This window comes from Solanum pennellii, chromosome 1, assembly GCF_001406875.1.
Source record: "Solanum pennellii chromosome 1, SPENNV200".
Lineage (NCBI taxonomy): Eukaryota > Viridiplantae > Streptophyta > Magnoliopsida > Solanales > Solanaceae > Solanum > Solanum pennellii.
This window is the reverse complement of record NC_028637.1, coordinates 46,919,730-46,927,918: the sequence shown is the minus strand read 5'-3', so window position 1 is coordinate 46,927,918 and position 8,189 is coordinate 46,919,730. Positions and strand designations below refer to the sequence as shown.

General features: G+C 33.3%; 1 long non-coding RNA gene across 1 annotated transcript; it reads left to right on the top strand.

The window, feature by feature from the left end:
* The first annotated feature begins 317 nt into the window (after positions 1 to 317).
* On the top strand, positions 318 to 6,231 carry LOC114075580. Its single transcript, XR_003575937.1, has 3 exons — positions 318 to 768; positions 921 to 1,022; positions 6,015 to 6,231. It is a non-coding gene; the product is annotated as an uncharacterized LOC114075580 (long non-coding RNA).
* The last annotated feature ends 1,958 nt before the right edge of the window (positions 6,232 to 8,189 follow it).

Here is an 8,189-nt window from a genome sequence, read left to right as displayed (position 1 = left end):
GAAAAGTGTTGCCTAAAATATTTTTGGGAACACTTTTAAAATGTAGCCTAAATTTTTATGTTCTAGCAACAGTAATATTGGCAACACTTGTAAAGTGTACCCTTTAATGGTATAGGCTACACTTTATAAGTGTTGTCATAGTATAAAATTAATGGCAACAATTATTTATATATATGTCCACACTTTTAAAGGGTCCTATTTTATAATTGTAAAAAAAAAATACTTTAGAAGTGTGGCCTAAAAAATTTCACTAAAATATTATATTCCCTCCAACATTTTCTACTCTCCTTCCCATTTTTGTTGGCCAAAAAATAATTGATAAAACATTATGAAAAACAAATTGGGGCTTAGAGAGGAAGTTGAAGACTAAACAACATACGCTCCAGAACACTTTACACAACGCTAGCTGAAAAATCCACACGATTTCTCTTCTCTAGAACTTCAAATCGAAGAGTAGATAATGATATCGAAGAGTGGAAGCTGAAGAATGGAGATGAGCTGAAAATTGGAGGAGCTGAACTGATTCTATTCTCCAAAATTAGAAGAGCTGAAAATCGGAGGAGCTAAAGTGAGCAGATGCTGATGAACTGGGGGTCGATCGAGCAACTGAAGAACGTAAGTTGAAGAACATACGCTCCAACTTCTAGTTTCAGCCGAACAACATACCTCAAGCTGAAGAACATATGCTCTAACTGAAGAACATATGCTTCAGCTGAATCTGAGGAACGTACCTCCAACTGAAGAACATACACTCCAAGCTTTATTAGCGTAAGACATTCTTTTCCTCAAATAAGAATATTTGATTTCTCTTGCAAATATCCATCAAAATTGTTTATAGATTCCTTGTTGAAGATCGAAGAGCTGAAGAAAGTGAATTTCGTCATATATTCTTTGTTGATGAGTTATTCTTTTCATCACAGATTCTTTGTTAACGAGTTGTTCCGTCGGATTTCACAGATGAACAAAATGCTTCACACACGAACACGCCTCACGTCTTGTGTTGTTGGAACAGAGTTTATAAGGTAAGAAATTTAATCTCTAAGATTCTTAATTATAGATTTTAGGTTTTGATATTCTTGTGTATATTTGAAAGTATGAATTTTAATTTAGGGTTTTGACATTGTTAGGTTGTTGATACAAATTGTTGATTTGTTGGAGTCTAGCTAGTTTTTTATTAGTATAACGACAATATTGGGGGGTCAGGGCTGAGCAACACCCCAGCCTTATCATTAATAAAATCAAAATTATACATGGAGGGGGACATATACCTTACCTCCGATCCTATGGTGGATAAAGAATTGACCTACCTCCTAAGGTTAGTAAACTCAACCTATACAATGAGTTTGTATTCAAAGACTAAACACCTAAAGAGGACTTCTCTCTTAACACAATGCTGCTATGAATACATAAATTAGGGAGATTCTTCCTTTACGAGAAAAAAATTAAACAAGCTAATCCTATTCAAACAACTATACCTAAGTTAGACATAGTGAAATTTGAACAATATATAAATTGTATGACTCTTTCAGTCTTTCTGTAGCATAGGAATGATATAGGCATCTGAAATGCTCTGTTGCTTGTGACTTTATATACTTGTTGGTAGGATGTTGCTCGTAGTATACATCCTCAAAATGTAAGTTGTACTCCTACATTCCAAGTATGCATTATATGGTCATTTTCAATGCATGACAGTACTACATGTGTGTGACTTTGTTTACCAATTGTCTTCTAAAATACATATGACAACAATCCATTTTTCCCTGATTATCAGCAACTAAATATCCTAGCTAACCAGATTGCAACTAGCTGCTGCCTGCAATCACATATCTTCATATTGTTGCACAGGACTGTGATTGTCTTTATTGGTTGTTTAATGTACGTTCCCTCATTCACTTAGCTGCATAGAGTGCTGACTATTAGAGTTTAGGACCTGATGACATGATTATCTCCAATCTGAAATTCGTTAACACAAACCAAGCTACACAAAACTAGTTAAGTTCAAAACGACAAGGAATTCTACATAAATATAGGAGAAATTTTAATATTTCTGAAATGATCATAGTGAACAACTACCTGAACTTGCTGTTCCTAATCAACAACAACTTAAATAATATTTAAGCTGAAAGACAAGAAAAACAGAAACTCCAGAAATTGTATTTAACATAGAGGAAATCAAGGAGGAACTTTATTCCTTCTCAACTTTTTCCTTCTCAACTTTTTCCTTCTGAAATTTCACATTCCCAACTTCTCCAAATTATAACCTCCTCTTGATGCTTTTGTTAATTGAGTGGGAGTGTAAAATTGTTGAATAATATCATGCTTGTGACTTTTCTTGGACAAAACATCTGATGTACCATTGCCCTCTCTATATTTATGAACAAATTGGAGAAATTCACATCGCTTAGATAGTCCTTGAAGTTCCTGCACATACCTGCAAATCCTCCAAGGAGGATCAAAAATCTGCAAAAAACATTTAGTTAGAAATGCAAAATCTACATCTAAAATAATGTTTTTATATCCACGTTGAATGCACTAGTTAAGCCCATAACTAGCATCTTGTATTTCTTGTTAGTCCCTTCACCTAAAGGTATAGCAAAGTCATAAATGATATCATAGTGATAATACTATTCTAAGTTTGTGGTATCCTAAGAACTCATATTTTTTACCCCATTGATAGAAGGAAATAATCTAACTAATATATTCTATTAATTTTCCTTAATGAAAGATTTTAGCTGCTACGACACTATTATATCTATGTGGACAAGAAAAGGTTATGTAAATAATGTTTACAGATATCTGAAACTATAGTTTGAGTTTAACTAGCTAAGCCTACTTTGTCTGAAAATGTGAACTAAAAATCATCTTTTAAGACAATGCATATTCTTCTATCTCCTGTTGTTCTGTTACTCTTTAATCTGAATTTGTCATACATACATAAAGCTCACACTTCTGCTCATTCGCATGTTTAACCCTTCTAGACAATGACTTATTGAAAAAATGAGAAATTTGGGGCTGTTCTTTAGCATTTCTCAAATAGTCGTTCTCGGATCAGTGAAATCTCATTCTTATTTAACAAACTCTATCTCAAAAATTAAAAACATCATTAAGGATCTTTACTCTTAGACCTAGTGTTGAGTCTACTAGAACTAGCATACATGTTGGTGGTTGGTATTCTGGTTGTTTGTCTCACAGTCTTTCAACCCCTCTGTGAGAGTCCTTGCTTATCTGTAAGTTCTTGTACTTCCTCATGATTTTCTTGTTGAATAGTGAATTCAAAATCTCTAATTAGATGATTCACGCTATTTTACTTACCTAGTACTTATTGTTTCCTTAAAAGTATCATCAACAATCAAAACATTTGTAGAGAGGATTCAAGGTTTTTGGCATAGAGAAAGTGTGATGACTAGGTGAAAAACTCTTATCATCTCATAACACATGATTCCGATAGATTACTCGTCACTTCTAAAACTCATTTGTGAAGTAGTTGATGATTTAATGATTCTATTAGTTTCTTGATATTCTAGGAATTCAAATATCCCATCCAAGGATTGGATGAATTTAGCAAGGTATAGCAAAGAATATATTGATAGTGTTGAATCCTTCCTATATTTTGCTTACTCTTTTGTAGATCCAATAGGAGAGGAAATTCAGTGTCCATGTGCAAAATGTTGTAATATTTGTTGGACACGAAGGAATGTATTGTATGATCATCTAATATGCTATGGATTTGTTAAGGGTTATACTAGATGGATCAATCACGCGGAATGGGATTTTAAGTTGAATGTTGATAATGATATGGATTACTCGCGTGATGATATTGATGAGTTCTTGAATGATCAATTTAGATATGTTGCACAGGCTGGAGGAGTTTATGATGATCCAAATGAAGTTGCCAAGAAATTCTATAACTTACTTGACGAGGCAAACAAAGAATTATATCCTGGCTGTATAGTATTCTCTAAATTATCATTCACACTTCGCTTATATTTGTTCAAGTGTTTACATGGATGGAGCAATGAATCATTCACTTCACTTTTAGAGTTATTAAAAGAGGTGATGCTCGAGTTGAACGTTCCTCGGTCATACAATAAAACCAAGTCTATGGTTAAGAATCTTGTTCTGGATTATGAGAAAATTGATGCATATCCAAATTATTGCATGTTGTTTTAGAATGATCATAAGGATGATGAATTTTTTCATACTTATGGAGCTTTACGATATATTCAATATGCTAAAATTGATAGTGAGCTTAAGCCTTCAAAAAAAGAACATCAAGTTTCAGCGAACACGTTAAGACACTTTCCATTAATTCCTAGACTCAAAAGGCTATTTATGTGCTCAAAGATGGTAGATTCTTTGTGGTGGCATGGAAAGGAACGTTCTAAAGATGGAAAGTTAAGGCATCCCGCTGATGGTCTAGCATGGAAAGACTTTGATAGGCTGCATCCAGATTTTGCACTAGATTGTAGCAATGTGAGACTTGGCTTGTCAAGTGATGGATGTATTCCACAGAAAGAGAAATGGGAACATTCAAATCATACATCCGGAAGAGACGTTATCCACAAGGTTGCATAGCACAGACACGAGCGGGAATAGATTGTATGAATTTATTCTCATGGGTGTGTGCATACAAGATTTAACAGAAGAGCCCAAAATAATGATTAATGTGACCTAAGTGATGCAGAAATTATGAATTTGTTTCCTTACAAAGGAGTTCCTTTAGGAGCAAAGAAAACTGATCCATTCATTTTAGATGACAAGTCACTCAGTCAAGCACATGCATACTTATTGGGAAATTGTGACGAGGTTAAAGGATATATTAGGTACATATAATTAATTTTAACTTATTTTATATATTTTTTTAACAAAAAAAAGTTCATGGTGTTTAGAGAGCATGAGCAAGAGGTAAATAATCAGCCATGAAGATCTAAATGGAGCAACGCCAAGAGTCATTGTCAAAACTTCTCTCAATGGTTTGAAACTCGTGCTTTGCAAGAGGATGTGCCTGATTTGATAAAACAAATTTCTAGAGAACCAAATTTTGTTGCAAAAAGGTATTCTTGGTACCTCATGAATGGATATAGATTCTATGTTAGGAAGCGTCATGCAAGGCGTAAAACACAAAGTAGTGGTGTTACACTAGTTGCCTCAAGTACAAGTTTTGCAAGCTCAAAGGATAAAAATCTGATTGCTGCAGATTTAACTTATGATGGTAGAATAGTTGATATTGTTGAGTTAGACTATAACGTCATTTTAAGTTTGTTCTATTTAAGTGTAATTGGTATGAGGTTGAAAATGATACTTATGGACTTACTTATGTCTATTTTAAAAAGTGATGCTCTCAAGAAGAGCCTTTTGTACTTGGATCTCAAGTACACCAATGCTTCTATGTGCATGATCCATATGATCAAGATAGACATTATGTTACGATGATTGTTCCGAGAGATTTGTTTAAGATGAGTTATCAAGTTGAATCTAGTCTCTCACAAAGTTATGAAAATGAGCCATCTGTACATTCTATGGGACCATCTATACCAAAGGATAATGGTGAAGTTCTCTTAACAAGGACTGATTTACCAGAAACAGTTATTGATGTGCCTTTGGAAGAATTTATTACTCAACAACTTGAATATGAGTATGAAGAGGAATTCGAAGATGAGTTTGCAGATGAATTTGAAGCTGAGGCTGAAAATGAGTATGAAGATGAGTCTGAAGATGAGCTTGAAGATGAGTGTAACGAAGAGTTTGAAGATCACACACCATGAGTTTCATTATTTTTGTGATGACTATGTGGTGCTCACTTACTATTTTGTTATTTAATTGTTTTTTTGCTACAAACACATTAAGATATGTAATATGTGGAATTAAAGATTAGATCGCTACAATCTTTAAGTATTCTATATGTTTTTTCCCTTGATTTCTACTATAATATATATATGTGGAATATTTTCAGTTTTGTACATTAGACAGTGTTCATTGGTGCTTTTGCTCATAGGCTTATGTGACCATTGCAGTTCAAATCTGAGTTTTTGTTGAAGAATTTACTGCTGAAACAACAGTGCAAGTGAATAATGTAATGTGATTTTCTCCACTTTATTGTAACATTTCAGAGCGTAATGTGCTTTTCTCCACTTTATTGTAACATTTCAGAGTATCTCTTTTCTTTTATTTCAAATTGACCACAAATCATGAAGTTTACAAAAAGCTTTTTTTACTCCTTATGGGGTTATTTATTTTACACCTAAAGCTTGAGATATTAAAGACATATAATGCAGAAGATTAGCTGCTAGCAGGTATTAGTAATCTACTTTTCAGTTACACTTTCCGGTGTTTATTATGTTGGTGGGCTGTTGGAAAGTTCTGATTATCTAAAAATCTAAATTGTCTATTGATTCCATTATTGCATGTGTCTATCTTTTTATCTTATTTTTAGTTTATGATTTGTTCTTCAATTTCCACATTGCATCAACAACCTCTTAAGAGTATTGCTCTCTTACGAAAATTGTCAACTGAATCATTTTCTCATTAGAGTTCTAGTATCTGAACTCTATTAATGGGATTATGTTCAATTTTTTTATGTGATTAGTAGCTGAAATATATTAATTAAACATTCAAGCTTCTTAAATCTATTCTTCTTAATATAGACAAATGAAAGTAGGATAAATCATGCATATCTAATTGCTTCATTTGTATTTGCACTTTACAATTTCATAAACTTTTTGACTCCTCAAGTCCAGTAGCATCAACATGAACCCAATCTGTAAACTTACATTGCGTTATTATTGCTTCAAACCTAAAAAGGTGAAAGAATTCCTTTGATGGTTTAAACAGACTTACTTGAACAAATTGACTAATAAGAGTCTATGTAGTTCGATAAATTTTATCATTGGACTCTTTTATTTGCTAACAAAAGAAGTCCTATCAAAATAAGCTAGATTTTAAACTTCTACTGTCAAAGACAGTGCAACACTTATAACAATTGCTGGTGTATCCTTATGTATAGCTTCTGGTTTTTGAATGATTATATAAATGAGTGAGGTAAAGAATTATCAAGATATGTAAGGTGAAAGCTGAAAAGCATGACATGTACAAGGAAAGTATGAAAACCATTCTGTACAAGGGAAGTATGACTTCCTGGATATCATCTACCAATATGTTTGTATTTGAAACAGAACACTCTTCAATATTTGTAATCTACCACTATGAAGATTCTGGCCAGTTAATTATTCTGATTATTATTTCGTAGGTCTACTTAATACAAGGAAAAAGCAAGAAGAATTAATCAATCAACAATACTAAAGAAAAAGGGGTCAAATTCTAACAAGGCTCAAAGTCCATTAAAGAATCTGGATGCTGATATGCAATACCGCTAGTGTTGAATTGGTCAATAAATTTAAGATTAGGGGAGAAAATGTTGCAAAGTAATGCAATAATAAAGTTAAGAAAGAGCACCTACCAATAGCGCTTAAAAGAATGAAATCTGAGGATTTGATTCCCAACAAGGAAAAAATAAATTTGTTGGCCGCAAATCAGTGATTAGTCATCTCCCAGGGAAGAACATAGTACTATGAATATGATTGTAGGCAAAGGACAGAACAAACCAAGGTCATTTCAAGCTGGAGAGTCCATTCAAGATAAAGGATTTAAACTGCCTATGCCCAATTTCTGGTTCCAAATGTCGTCCAATGAAAATGTTACGTCTTCTGTACATGTGACTGGAACAACACTACCAGCCACTAGTGTTGAACAATTTCTAAAACACCAAGACATACAGAAAGAACATGATATTGATCATGATATACCAACCAAAAAACACATAAAGAAGAAGTCAATCATACCACCTACTAGTCTTGATCAGTTTAAGAAACAACAAGGGATTGTTGATGTCGAGTATACACCTACTCTTTCTATTCATCTCCATAATAAAGGATTGGATGCTATTAAGGATGAAGTAGAAATCGGAAAGGATGCAATTGAAGAGGAAGTTGATATTGGTTGTCGTACAAAAGTATGTTTTAATTCTTGTAAGATTTAGTACTCATTATAGAGAAATTTCTTATTTCCTGTCTTGTAGGGATATCGGAGCAGAAAAATGTTCGAGGAAAAACAACATGTAAGAATATTCATGCAAGAACATTGGAAGAAAGAGAGGAAGTGACATTTGATAAAGGACAAGCAGTGGGACCAAC